The 15,573-nt window shown below is 44.2% G+C and overlaps 1 protein-coding gene across 2 annotated transcripts in view; it reads left to right on the top strand.

The window, feature by feature from the left end:
* ASB18 (ankyrin repeat and SOCS box containing 18) overlaps nt 1–15,573 on the top strand; it is a 72,049-nt gene that overhangs the window by 31,319 nt on the left and 25,157 nt on the right. The window lies entirely within an intron of this gene.

The following is a 15,573-nucleotide window of genomic DNA, read 5'->3' as shown; positions in this document are numbered from 1 at the left end:
TGCAACCTACAACCTTGCTAAGCTTAGTATTTGTTCTAGTAGCCTATCATAAATTCCAAAAGATTTCTATGACAATCATGTCATCTTCAAATAAACAGTTTTACTTCCTTTCCAGTCTGGATGCCTTGTTCTTGCTTTATTGCACTAGATAGAACCTCCAGTTCTCTGTTGAATAGAAGCAGTGAGCGAAAACAACTTTCCTTATTTCTAATCTTAGAGGGCTTAAATCTTTCACCATTGGGTATGATGTTGGATGTAGGTATTTTGTAGATGGTTTTTTTTCAGATTGAGAGAATGTCCTTCTATCCCTGGTTTGTGGAGAGTTTTTTCTATGAATGGATGTTGGATTTTCTCAGATGCCTTCTCTGCATATACTGAATTGTTCCTGAGGCTTCCCAGCTGGCACTAGTGGTAAAGAACCTCCCTGCCAATGCAGGAGACGTAAGAGATCCCCCGGAGAAGGCAATGGCAACCCACTCCAGTATTCTTGCTGGGAAATCCCATGGACAGAGAGGAAATCCCATGGACATAGGAGTTGATCCTGTGTGTGTATTTTTAGTCTGTTAATATAATTATTTACACTGGTTGACTTTCAGATGTTAAACCAACCTTGCATTCTTCAGACCACAATTTATAAATTCCTGGGTTTGATTTGCTGGAATTCTTAAAACATCTGTATCTATGTTTGTGAGAGGTATTGATCTGCAGTTTTTTCTTGTAATGTTTTTGTCTGGTTTTGATATCTGAGTTAATGCTAGCCTCAAAAATGAGCTGAGAAGTTCTTGTGTAAAATTAATTTTATTTCTTCCTTAAGTGTGTGGTAGAAATCATCAGTAAAGCTGTCTTGGCCTGGAGTTTTGTTTTTGAGCAGATTTTCAGCTATGAATTCAATTTCTTTAATGGCTATAGTGGCGTTCAGGTTATTTCTTTCCTGAGTGAGCTTTGATAGCTTGTATCTTTCAAGAGATTTACCTCTTTCATCTAAGTTGTTAAATGTATTGTCATAAAGTTGTTTTCTATTATCCTTTTAATAGCTGCAGAATCTGTAGTCACCACTTTCATTCACAATAATGGAATTTGTGGTTTTTATTCTTTCTCCCCTGATCAGTCTATTTTGGGTTTTACTAATTTTTTTTTATTTTACTGTTTTATTTTTCATTGATTTCTGATATGATCCTCATTTCCTCTTTCCTTTGCTTACATTGAATTTCATTTGCTCTTGTCTTTCTGATTTGTAAGATGGCAGCTAATGTCTTTGATTTGATGGGTTTTTATTTTCTAATATGACTTCCCAGTGGCTCGGTTGATAAAGAATCTGTCTGTGATGTAGGAGACCTGGGTTCAATCCCTGGGTGGGGAACATCCCCTGGAGAAGGAAATGGCAGCCCACTCCAGTGTTCTTGCTGGGAAATCCAATGGGCAGAGGAGTCTGATGGGCCACAGTCCATGGTATTTCAGTGTTACACATGTACCCACTATGCACTACTTTAGCTGAATCCCACATGCTTTACGGAGAAGGCAATGGCACACCACTCCAGTACTCTTGCCTGGAAAATCCCATGGATGGAGGAGCCTGGTAGGCTGCAGTCCATGGGGTCGCTAGGAGTCGGACACGACTGAACGACTTCACTTTCACTTTTCACTTTCATGCACTGGAGAAGGAAATGGCAGCCCACTCCAGTGTTCTTGCCTGGAGAATCCCAGGGATTGGGGAGCCTGGTGGGCTGCCGTCTATGGGGTTGCACAGAGTCAGACACGACTGAAGCGACTCAGCAGCAGAAGCAGCACAGTATACTCTTTTCCATCTGCAATAGTAATCTATTGCTGATAACAGATTATGACAAACTAGAGACTTACTACAGCACACATTTATTGTTTCACAGTTTCTATGGGTAGAGCTTGGGCATGGCTTCACTGAGCCCTCAACTGCAGAAGCTCTCACAAGACTGCAATCAAGGTGTCAACAAGGGTTAGGGTCTCACTTGAAGGGTCAGCTAGGGAAGAATCTGCTCCTGGATTCATATAGTTACAGGCAGAATTCAGTTCTCTGGGACTAATGGACTGAGGGGCTCAGTTCCTGGCTGACTATTGATTAAAGGCGGTGCTCAGTTTGTGTCTTTATTTTTCAAATGGATCTCTTGTAGTCAGGGTATACCTGAGTCTTTTTTAATCCAATCTGGTAGTCTTTGCCTTTTAATTGAGTGTTTAGATCATTTACGTTTAATAAGATTTTAATATGCTTATGTTCACATCAAACAGCCTGTTATTTTTTTCTACTTGTTTCATCCGTTCTTTGTTCCCTTTTTCTCTTTTTCTACCTTCTTCTGAATCAAGTATTTTTCATGATTCCACTTTATCTCCTTTTTTGATTTGTTACATATAACTTTTTGTTCCATTATTTTAGTAGTTGCTTTAGGGTTCATAGACTACATCTTTGTTTTATCACAGTCTGCCCTCAAGTAATGTTATACTATTTTATGTATAATATAAAAAACCCATATGACTATTCTTCCATTTCTCTCCTCCTGACCTTTGTGCTATTGGTATCATATATTTTACTTCTGTATATAAGTCCCAGAATACATTGTTAATGTTTTTGTTCAAACAGTCAATTATCTTTTATTGAAATAATGAGAAAAAAGCTTGTATGTTTACCCATGTGGTTCCCATTTTCAGCTCCCTTCATTCCTCTGTACTGATTGGAAATTCCATCTGGGACCATCCTCCTCCTTCTTAGAGAACTTTCTTTAATAGTGCTTACAGTGAAGGTCTGCTAGAGATAAATCCTTTCGGTGTTTGTATGTTTTGGAAAGTCTTTGTTTCATTTGAGTGTTTGCAAGGCACTTTTGTTGGGTAGGGAATTCTGGGTTGACAGCCTCTTTTTTTCTTTCAGTGTTTTAGACACAGGACTCCACTTTATTCTAACTTGCTTTTGTAATGGGAAGTCTTCTATCCATCTGTTCTTTGTGCTTGTGGATATATAGTATCCTTTTTTCTGGCTTTAATATTTTCTCCTTATTACTGGATTTAAGCAACTTGATCATGATGTATTTTAATGTTGTTTTCTTCATCTTTCTTGTCCTTGAGAGTCATCAATTTCTTGAATCTGTAGGCTTATACTTTTCATCAAATTGGAAAAATTGTTGGCAATTATCTCTTCACATTTTTTCTGTATGATCCCTCCTCTGCCTCATGGAGTCCAGTTGCCTGTATGTTATACCACTTGAAGTTGTCCCACAGTTAATTAATACCCCGTTCACTTTTCTCTTATGTAATTGATTTATCATTTGTTCTGAAATCCCTGATCTGTCATTAATCCCACGTAGTGTATTTTTCATGTCAGACACTATAATTTTCAACTATAGAAGCCCAATCTTAGGTCTTTTTAAAATATCTTTCTTGTCTTTACTTAACATGTTTAGTCTTAATTTCTCAAATATACAGAATATAATTAAAATAGCTATTTTAATGTTTTCATCTATCAATCCTATCATCTGGGTATGAATAACATTTTCTTTATTTTAACTCTGATCCTTTTGTAAATTTCAGATTCACCTAGGCATAATTTGTGAGAGATAAGATATACAGATATAAAATTCAAAAGTAGAAATGCTTATGAATACATTTCTCAATGGTTTTTTAAAAGTTATAAGTAGATAGCCATTCTGCAGGGATACTAAATGAAGATTAACCTCAGCCTCATTTTAACTTACAATTTCTATCCTTGAGACATTTGGTAGGTGATTTGCTGGTGTACAAAGTTGCCATCTGATGACAGAATTATAGAAACCCCATCTACTTTCCAAAAGTACAGCTCCAAGTTTCATTATTGGATGAACCATTCCTATAAGCATTCAACAGCCAATTGTTGAACTCTAAGAGGTGCTGGACTTGTGTTGCATTATAGTCTATTTCCTCAAGATGCTTTCAATTTCAAGAGAGAGGAAGGTAATTTACATCAGTGTGCTAGACACTGGGCCGAGGGTATGCAGAATACACTATGTTCATGGAAGGTGAGGGTGTGGGCTGGCAGATTTCAAGTGGAAATTTTCTAGGCGACAAAGAGGCATCAATTTTATTAAAGGACATAAACCAACCAAATCAAAGCAAAAGAAAATGGGCAAATTATTAGGCAGCTTTACATTGATTTTATTCAGTTTTGATATTTTTATACCTTACAATTTTATGTGTTAGAAGTACATATATTGCTACATTTGAGGTCTAGGTTGAACTCTAGCGGTGCAAGCCTGGGCAAGTTATTTCATTTATCCATGTCTTGGCGTTCTCATCTGTAAAACAGAGATAATATTTGAGCCTCCTACATAGGGTGACTAGAGGAATTAAATAAGCTAGTGTATGGAAAACATTTAGAAGAGCACCTGGCATGTAGTTAAGAATTATGTAGGTGCTGACTACAATTGTTGAGGTCTCTTGTATAATCACTGTGCTATCTCATGGGAATTGAAACAATATTTCACTAATTTTAATTAATATGGGGTTTCGTGGTTTCTTTGTCTCCGTATTTGTTGGTCATCTATGATTTATTTCCAGTAATATTCCTAGTCAAGAGCATACTCCCAATTTTAACATGTTCCTATGGAAAATATAAGCCATTTGATGGTATTCCATGTCTAGGAACACACCATGCTTCCCACTCCCTCAAAAGTCATGTCTGTATTCAGTTTTGTTCAAAATTAAGTTCTATAAATGTAGCATGGTATCCTGGATTGGATCCTGGAGCAGAACATGAACATTAATGGGGAAAGTGGTGAAATCCAGATAAAGTCCACAGTTCCGTTAATAGTATTGGATTGAGGTTAATTTCTTAATTTTGACAAAGGCACCATGATAGTATATGATGTGAACTTTACAGGAAACTGGGTAAAGGACATTTGCAAATTCTCTGTACTATCTTTTCAGTTCTTCTGTAAATCTATAGTAGTTTTTAAATAGAATTTTAAAAACCAAGTTTGCTTCATACCTCGGACTCAAATCTTCCACCTTATAGTCTTAGGAAAAAATGTGGCTTTTTACTAAGAAATAAGAATGTATCACCTACTCAGAACACAAGGTATTGCGAACCCTAACAGCAGCCCTTAAGACAAGCCAGCAGGCTTACATTTGGTTGTCATAAGGAGCTGAGACGTGTGCAGAGCTATTCAGCTTACACACTGTGTGATAGAAACTAATTTCCTGACTTCAGTCGGTTTTTCAGAAATCATTCAAATCCAGTACATTGCTTAATAAAGACTTTTAAAATGTCTTTGTATTGAGACGGGGCTTTGTGAAACCTCTTTTCTTTTGTCTTTCTCTTCCTCCTCTTTCTTCTTTTTCTTCTCATTTTCTCTTCTGTCTCCATGTGTCTCTCTACATGAGTCTTTCTCCCTGGTGATTTCATTTGACAGTCTTGACTTATTTAAATCCAAGTTAGTGAGGAAAAGTTTAAGATAAGTGATGAACACAGCATAAGTTCAGGCAGAACCATGCAACAGCTGACTCAGAATCCCTTCAGTATCAATGATTTGATGGAAGATGGCGGCGGGTCCCACTGAACACCTCTACAATAACATAGCCAACTCCCTTGAAGGATGAAAGTTAACAGATGTCAGAGAGGGACTGAGGTTTAGACTGCGGCTTTTCAGCTCTGAAGAGTCCCCCTAAAGTCAGACTCCGAGGAGGTCTGGTTTCAGGTAGTATAAACATTATCACTTTGACAGGAAAGAGCTACTTTTTCCAGAATCTTTTATACATAGTAGATTTTAGGTCATCCTTAATTTTTTTACCTTTCAGTACAGAGGGGGTCGTTGACCTACATACAGAGCCATTTCATTTTCTTACTCTTGATGACAATGGTCTCCACACCTAGGGACCCAGTTCTGTTCCAACCCCTTTTAGTCAGCATTTCTCCGTGGGTGCAGGACTTTAAAACCTTTGAGTCTCTGAGTTCCTGGGATTAAAAAAAAAATTATCTGTGCTTCCTTCCAACCCGCAAGCTTCAGAATTCAGAATTCAACACACAAAAAGGGATATCAGAGCTTTAATCTAGGAACCTTTTGAAGAGATTTTCCCAAAAAGAAAAGTTCCAGTAAAGTTACTCTCTTCACGTTAGTAGCCTGCATGCCAGTCTCGCCCTATTTATTACCAGATTCCTCTCCTTGACCCTTTTTAAAATTCTGAGATAATTAAAATGAGAGAAGAATTAGCAGAGTCCCGATTCTTTTTCTCATCTAAAGCTGTCTCGTTTTATACAAAAGTGAGGAGAATTTGCTTCCTTCATGAGCATGTTAGTCAAAAAGCATGCTCATTTTCTTCTTTGTCCCAGCTGTGTCAATTCAACTAAATAAAAGTTAATTTTAAGCCAGAATTGGACTTGTGGAAGCAGCTAATTATCTTAGGAGGAAAAGATTATTGAAGAAAATCATTGGGCAATTTTTCTCTAACTCAAACCTGGCAGGATGAAATCTGGGCAGAGAAAAATGAAATATGCCTTTCCCTGAGGCAAGAAAGGTATTTTCCGGGCAGGATTTGAGTAGGAACAATTATTCTGAGTCCTCACCCCAATCCCAAAGCTTCTGCCTAATAACAAGAGGTTTAGCTGCATGAGCACGAGCTCATGGGCACTGATGCACAATCTGGAAAACAGTCCACTTTCTACAACCCAGATGAGTGAGTGATTCATTATTCATGTGGAGAGGAGAAAACATGATTTGGTTCAACATGACTTTGAGGCATCTCGAGGAATACTAAAGAACAAGGTGTTAGTTAGGGACTGCCCCCGTGGATAATTTGATATTTGTACAAGAACTTCACATTCTGAACACTTGCAAGTGTCTGACTTGCTATGATCCTCCTCACAGGCTTGCAAGGCATGGTTATTCCCAGTTTACAGGTTAGAAAGCTGAGGCTCACCAAGAGCCTGTTTTATCAGTAAAATGGAAAAACATGGGCTCTTGGTAAAATACTACCAAGTGGCAACCATCAGAGCCAGGTTCAAAAGCCAATGTCGGCTCTTCCCTGGTGATCTAGTGGCTAAGACTCCCCATTCACAATGCAGGGGGCCCAGCTTCGATCCCTGGTCAGGGAACTAGACCCCACATGCCAAAACTAAGGGTCCACATGCAGCAACTAAATATCCCACGTACTGCAACTAAGACCCAGCAGTCAGACAAATCAATCTCTTTTTTAATTGAGTTAAAAAAAAGAAAGTCAATGTCATAAGAGAGATGGATGTTGAAAGATAACTTCTCCCTTGTTAACCTAATCTTTTTCAAAAACCGCTAATTGTCAGAAAGTAGCCCTGCTCATCTCTAATCATGACCTTTCAAACATGTTCTGTCATAGGTTTATCCTCTTTCCTTGCCACTTCTAGAATCTCAGGCAGATTCCTCACCTTTCTGGTTGCTTGCCAAGTTCTGTTTGAATCCATACAACTCACTGTTAGGTATTAAAACAGGTAATCCAGGCCAAATCCAATCTTTACCCTCTGAGAAAAATTCTTGATCGGACACCTCAAGAAAGATATACAGATGACCAATAAACACAAGAAAGCTCCTCAACATCATTAGTCATCAGGGAAAAGCAATTAAAGCCATGAGGAAATATTCTTTATGTCACACTTTTTAGGATGGCTAAAGGCAAAAAGTCAGACACCACCAAATGCTGACAGGAATGTGGAGCAACTGGAACTCTCACACATTTTTGTTGGGAGTGTATAATGATGTAATCACCTTGGAAAACTGCTTAACCATTTCTTTTAAAGTTAAATATATACCTACCAGCAATTCTGCTTCTAAATATTTATCCAAAAGAAATAAGAACATATGCCCACATGAAGACTTACATTAAAATGTTCATAGCAGCTTTATTCATAATAGCCAAAAACTGAAAATGCCCATCAGTATCAAAAAGAGAATGAATTTTAAAACTGTGGTATAGCTATACAATTACACATGACTCAGAAATAAAATAGAATGAGTTACTTGTGAACACAACAATATGGATGAATTGTCAAAGACATGTTACACTAAGGAAGCCAGACACAAAAAAGTAGAAAATTATAGAAAAGACAAAACATGGGGGAGAAATCAGAATCATGGTTGCTCGTGGTGACTGACCGGTAGCAAACACAAAGGAACTTTTTGGAGAGATGAAAATATGCTGCCTCTTGGACATGCCCCATGGCCCAGGGGTTAAGATTCAGCCTTCCAGTGCAGGGGATGCAGGCTCAGTCACAGTCAGAGAACTAAGATCCCACCTGCTGTGTGGTATGGCCAAAAAAATTTTTTTAAACATGCTATGTCTTTATGTCAATATGCATATGTCATAGCATATGTCAATAGGCTATGTTGATTACACACATCCCTTGCCAGAATTTGTACAGCTGTACTCTTCAGACCTGTGCACTTCTCTGTATGCAAATTTTACTTCACCTAAAAAATATATAAAAACATGTATATAAAACTTTTCTCTCATACAAGAGACACAGATGTAAAGAACAGACTTTTGGACTCTGGGAGAAGGCGAGGGTGGGATGATTTGAGAGAATAGCATTGAAACATGTATATTACCATATGTGAAACAGATCGCCAGTCCAGGTTTGATGCATGAGACAGGGCGCTCAGGGCTGGTGCACTGGGATGACCCAGAGGGATGGGATGGGGAGGGAGGTCGGAGGGGAGTTCAGGATGGGGAGCACGTGTACACCCATGGCTGACTCATGTCAGTGTATGGCAAAAACCACCACAATATTATAAAGTAATCAGCCTCCAATTAAAATAAATCAGAAAAAAAAAAAAACCTTTTATCTCATACAAATCAAAGTTCCCTCACCTCACCCCCATCTTTTTGGTGACTGTTTAGTCATTCTCTTCTCCAGAGGTAGCTGGGGTTCACATCACTACCTAAAAAGAGAGTTGTTGTTCAGTCGCTAAGTTGTGCCGATTCTTTGTGGTCCCATGAACTGCAGCATTCCAGCCTTCCCTGTCCTTCACTATCTCCCGGAGTTTGTTCAAACTCATGTCCACTGAGTCAGTGACGCCATCCAACCATCTCATCCTCGGCTGCCCCCTTCTCCTTTGGCCTTCAATGTCTCCCAACATCGGGGTCTTTTCCAATGAGTTGGCTCACTGGAGAATACTCTTGAGAGTCCCTTGGGCTTCAAGGAGATCAAACCAGTCAATCCTAAAGGAAACCAACCCTGAATATTCATTGGAAGGACTGATGAAGCTGAAGCTCCAATACTGTGGCCACTTATGTGAAAAAGAGAGTAGAGTTTTTATTTCACTTCTCTCCTCCTTCTCCTCCCCTCACTCTGATGCCTCTGGGTTTCCCCCTTCATCCAATGCTGGGGCCAGGGCAGGAGAGGAAGGTTGCCCATTTCTTGTTGAGGAGGGGATACTAGTGAATCTTCCAGAAAGTCAGATACTCCTTCAATGGAAAGCAGGGCAAACAGTGGAACTGAATTATCAAAGTTAGTTCCTTCAGTCATTCCTCAGTCCACCCAAATGCAGAATTTCACTTGCAGTTTGTGGTGGGTGGGCGTGGCAGGGGGGAGACATGGAGAATTTGCCTAAAATATTATTAGCAGCCACAACCATCGAACACTTCAGAAGCAAATTAAATGGCAGCCATTGCTCCAAGGGAAACCATAAGAATAGACATGGCTGGGCAGTTTCCCTCTCCATCTCCCTGCTACCCTTCAGGATTTGTCCATTCGTATCAGCTATTTCAATTGTGAACATCTATGCTTGATAGTCTCACAGCTGAGCATCCTGGGAGAAAGGGAGGGAGAAGAAAATACAGAGCAGAAAGGGGCAGGCAGCAGGGCCCCAGAGGAGAGAAGAGGCAGAAGGTCCAGACAAACCAAGTGGGAGCAGCTCCTCCATCAAAGTCAGGGCAGCAGCTTCCCCATCCTTCACCTGGAACCAGCCAGGGAGTCAATGCACAGAGGCAGTCTCCTTGCGATGGCTTCATTAGAAAGCAAGGCTGTGTTGTCCTCCCAAGTCTCTCCCCCACGTCCCCTGTGCACCAACCACCCCCACCACACCGCCCTGCAGACCTGCCTTGCTCAGCATCCAGCCACACTGCCTGGCCCCATGGACGGACCCAGACTTGGACCCAGCCACCCTGCCCCAGGGACGTGTCTCCAGCCCATCTGCCTCCACGTCAACTCCAAGGAGGAACAGTAGCTTAATGATGATTCGACAAGACTGGTTCATGACACCCATTACTCTCAGCGAACACACTGGCCATGAGGCGTTCAGGCAGCAAGCACAGGAGGACAGTGAAGGGCAGCTGGAAGGTCCAAGGATTTCCAGCAAGTGAAGCTGTTGCTCCGGAGATAGATGCTGAACCCACCTGACAGAGGGCTTGAAAGGAAGGTCTGTTTTCCCTCCAAAAACAAGTAACTGACTTTTGTGGATTTCACCCAGTTTTTGATTGTTCTTTGTCCTTATTGTTGCATTGCTCTTTGGGTACCATCATCCTCTGACGATTGTCGAGTCATTCTCTTCTCCAGCAATAGCTGGGTTCACATCTCAGTCAGGAGGTTCTGACTTGACTATGGGGTCACCATCCTCTCCCAGGTCTCTACCCTTGAGATCATTGCTTCAAGCCTCAAAAACTGCATCCTCACGGAAAACCAGAGAGAATGAAATCTCTGGTGCAGACTTGCCCAGAGGACTGGGCGAGAAGCAGGCTCCTGTTCCTTGCCTGCTAGCATGAGGTCCCCCAGCCAGACGATGTCCCCCGCCTTCTGCACCTTCAGTGTCCCGTCTGAAGGCATGTGCTGAGCCCCATGGAGTGCTCAGAGAGGAGACCCTGCCCCCTGCCTTGACCTGGGGTACAGAGCATGGAGGATGCTCTCGACTTACTGGAGGGACCAATGAATGAAAGGTTTAGAGATGGCATTCTGGGAGATGCCTAGTGCCTTGCCTGGCCCACAGAAGGTGCTTAGCAAACAGTACCTGTGGGAGGAGCAGCAGGGCGGGATGACAGAGGACTAAGCCAGACACAGCAGACCAGCCTCTGCTCTGCCACCCCCTGGCTGGATGGCCCTATCTGAGTCACTGGTCTTCTTCTGAGCCTCAGTTTCCCCACCTACAAATTCCACCTACAGTGCAGACTTGTCGCAAAGCCTAAAAATAACATTCTTCTAAAAATAAAAGACCACGTGCTGGGGAATGCACTGACGTCCCAGCTCAGAACCAGAGGCTATGAAATACTACTTTTGAGGGTTTTGTGCCACTGGAGGGGTGGGGAGGAGGGAAGCTGGAGAAGGAAAGCCTGAACAGGCTCTGTCTCATGGGGTGCAGGGCAGTTTGGCAGGTGGTGTGAGCGGGTAAGGAAGAGGTGAGCACTGAGGAGGCCGGGCTGAGGCGCTCAGCACCATCTGCATCTGCCAGGTGAGCAGGAAAGCTGTGCTTTGGAAGGATGCTGGAGGTAGCTGGGAGCTGTGTGCCAGACGAGGGCTGGGAGTCCTACTTCTCTCTTTACAAATAAGTCAAAATGACATTAATTCAACCGCCCTTGATGGGTTCATCTCTATTAACTCCTGCCTTTTGGCTCAAGCCACTTTTTCTGTGTCCTGTCAACCTTAGGCTCCATAACAGCTTGTCACCATGATCATTATCAAAGAGGGAGAGGAGGGATGGTGGGGGGTAGGGGCAGTGTTTGCCCAAGGTGCTTCGTATCAGAGGCTGTACAGACAACACAGTGTCTCCTTCATCTCGTAAGATAGAGACAAGTGGTTTTGACATGGTCAGATGAGAACGTACCCTCGGTTCCTGACAGTGATGGTTCTACACGGTCTGCCACCAGGGAAGCCCATGCCAGGCCTTCCGTACTGTGTCTCCCAGGACGGCAGGACATCTGCTCGAGAAAACCTCGCTTGGCAGGAAAGAGCTCAGCCAAAGCAGAGCTCCCCACACAGTCCTGCAGAGGTGTGGGGGACGCTTTCCTGCCGGGCCATTTCTTCCTTGACTGGAGACACTGACAAACACAAGGTCAGTCTCGCAGGTCCCCAAGACTGTCACACTGCTCTGCCTGTCACTAAGGACCCTCCACCCACCCCCACCCTCTCCTCTCCTCTCACCTTCTCAGAGGTGCTGCCCTACAGCCTTCCCAAGACCTCTGCTTACACCTGGACAGATCAATGGAAAATCTGAGCGCATTCTGGAAACCTGGAACGCTGAGCTGACATTCTTAGAATCCATGAGCTGCTGCTGTGGCCGGCAGGGGATGGTTCTGTTATTAATAACCTCTGCTGTTGTTCCACTGTCAAACTGCAACTCTGAGTCACTTTGGAAAGTGAATTTGAAAATACCGGCAGGCAGAAAGGAAATAAAAGCACCCTTCACCCCACCATCCAGAGGTGAACACGTTGGTTTGTATGTTTCCAGGCTTTCTTCCCATGCATATACATATTTACTCTTTTTTTTTTAATAGGAGCGTTCGATGCTGTTTCAAACCTGGTCTTTACACATGACCACTGCAGACAGCTTTCGATGTCATTAAACAGGCTCCTGTGCCTTCATTTTTAATGACTGTCCAGTGTGTGCCAGCCAAGAGGTGCCCCAGTCAATCCGTTGTATTGTTTTTTTCTCGTGCCTGTGGTCTGCAACTTACATCATGACCTGCTCTAAGGAAGTGCCAAGGTTTAGCCAATTAGAAGCTCTTCATTAAAAATGAAAAGGGTATCCTCGGTCCTCCAGAGGCTGGGCCAGTGTCCTCATTCTTCTGAAAGGTATCTTTGTTGCAAAGAGCAACCTGGCCATCAGCCTGTTAGGCTGCGGACATGGAAAAGAGACCCACTTGTATTTCCCGGTGGACTTCTTCAGAGAGGCTGGGCTGCTTTAAAAAAAAAAAAAAAGAGCAGGAGAAAATGTTTGGTAATTGTTTGTGAGCACACACAGGCTCAGTGGCAAAATGAGACAGAACCTTTGATTTCTAACCTCCTGCTGCACTGTTCAAAATTCCTCCCAGAGAGGCACGGAGGAAGCAAACTGAAGCACTCTGATTGTCAAATTTGCATCCTCTCTTAGCTGCTTATTGTCCCAAAGGACGTTTCACATCAAATCGTACTTGTTTGTAAAGATCTTTCACCCAAGACAGACCACTTCTCAAGATACTGCTGACATGGAGGATAGAGAAATATGGAGAGAGGGTTTAAAATATTGCGGGTCCCTGGATAGAAATGTAAACAGATTTAACGCCAGCGGCTTCCAGCCTGGAAACCCTCAAAGGATCCGGTGCAGAGTCCCAGTCAGGTAAATAACAGGAAAAACAGCGGCCACGCAAAGAAAAGCTGAAAGACATTGATTAAGGAAATGCATTTGTTCAACATGCTTTTAGAGAATACCAGTAGTGGGCCGGCCCTGCCCTAGGTGCCGAGAAGCAGAAATAAATACACGTCCATTTCTATACCCAAAGAGCCAACCATCTAGGAGAGAAGTCAGACGTGCCAGAGAACACTTGAAACACTGGTGTGACAAAGGCTGTACCGGTGGACGGCAACTTAGGTACGAGGAACATGACAACACAGAGGCGTGGCCGAGAGGAAGAGAAAGGAAAGACAGGATGCATCCCAAGAACCACACCTGGTCAGGCAGGATCCAAGCACAGGATGGATCCAAGCATCGGGCAATGAAACCGGTGAGGCCACAGAAGCCGGTTCATGAGCTGTCCCAGAGGAAGGAGCCCGGGATTTCTCCAGCAAGCGGGAAGATCCTCTGGGTTTTCAGCCAGCACATGTCTTATGACTCACACTGGAAAGGCTTTTTCTGGGTAGTATGGAGCTTGTTAAGATTGGTACAGGAGAAAAATGAGCAGATTGTTCACTTCGGGCAAGAAAGGATTTGGGGCTTCCACAAGGACGGTGACAACAGGGCTGGAGGGAGGAAGCAGTTCAAGTGATTATTGAGATGGAATCGACAGGGCTGAGTGACCAATTGAAAGAGGTGGAGATGGACCTAGAGGAACTGGGAAAAAACAACGGGCGAGTAACGCACAGAGCAAGACCCGGAAGGAAGCAGGAAAGGACTCCACCGGGCAACAGGATGGAGAGCGAGTCCCTTCCTTAGACGCATGGAAGTAGCAGGGGACCGTCATGTAGAAACAGACTCTGCCAGGTGTCACGGCCGCCGCACCGGCACAAGGCAGGAAGGACAGCTGTTGCCGGGAGAATTTGCACTCACTGAGTAAAGTAGGGGCAGGCTGCTGAGAAGGACGAGAATAGAAACAAGGCCTCTTCGGACTTCCCTGGGGATCCAGTGACTAGGACTTCAGGCTCCCCATGCAGGGGGCCCGGGTTCAATCCCTAGTCAGGGAACTAGATCCCACATGCAGCAACTAAGAGTTCCTGTGCTCGAAACTAAAGATCCTGCATGCCATAATGAAGACTGAAGATCCCTCGTGTCACAACTAAGATGTGCCACCACCTAAATAATCTTTTTTTAAAAAAGAAACAGGATTTCTTGGGGATGGTGATCAACGTATGGAACAGTCACTAATGGGCAAGGAATGAGGAGCCGGCCTTCAGTCCCAGGAATTGTGGACCAAAGGGTGCTGAGGAACAGCGGGGCGCAGGGGCCAATCTCCACGACTGGGGTTTCCTCCAGGGGCCAAGTGGGGAAGAGAGGACGGATGGTGAATGGCTGCCCATGTGTGGCCAGCTGGTGTAGGGGACGGCCACGTCCCCTCCACTCAAGGGAACCGAGGATGCCGAGAAGAGCGAGAGTAAGAGAGCTGCCCAGAGAAGGAGCGAAGCTAGGAAGGGCTGAGACGGCCAGGGGCCAATGGGCCAAGTCTCAACAGAGCAGAGATGAGGAGGGCACCACAGGAGGGTGAGCTACAGGGACCAGGGTCTTACCCTCTGCAGCCAGCATGCGGGCCCATCAGACTCCAAAGGTGGAGCAAATGCCAGGGCAGAAACGTCCCAGGAGGCGACCCAGGAGTAGGGGCTGAAGTGATGCTGGTGGCCTGCCAGTGCCCACGAACGCCAAGGGCCAGCAGAATGGAGGAGGGCTCAGGAGGGTCTGTGAGACTGGCCTGCTTTCAGGCGGGGCCAGCCTGGGTTAGTTCCCCACCAGAGTCCAGGGCCCCGGTCCAGTGGGCCTGCCAGCAGCTGCCACCCGGGCTTAGGTTGAGATTCTCAAAGCCCTCCCAGGTGTATAAGAAGCTCTAAGAACACGGCCCTCCTGGGACAGCAGTCTTGGCACCGATGTGAGGGACCTGGCGGCAGCAGGAGACACCCACCTCTGGGGGAGTCTGGCTTCCCCTGGGAGCCGGACAGCACAGTGGGACTTAGCTACTGCCAAAATCCACAGTCCGTTCAGGGAGAGTTCAGTTGAAACAGTGATGGTCCTACAGTTAGGCATGGTTGCATGTTTTGCCCACGCTTCCAGTCCTGTCTGAGGACACCCCAGTGCCAATCCGCTGCCGTGTCCTGAGGGACTGATAGATGTCCTCCCTGGGAACTGGGCAAGCCTTGCCTCACACCATCACCACAAGCAGAGGAACATGTCGGCTGATAAACAGCCCAACAGTTTAAGGGGGCTTCCTTACAACCGTGACTCC

Source organism: Bos javanicus, chromosome 3 (genome assembly GCF_032452875.1).
Source record: "Bos javanicus breed banteng chromosome 3, ARS-OSU_banteng_1.0, whole genome shotgun sequence".
NCBI classification, from domain to species: Eukaryota; Metazoa; Chordata; class Mammalia; order Artiodactyla; family Bovidae; genus Bos; species Bos javanicus.
This window is presented reverse-complemented; position numbering and strand designations above follow the sequence as displayed.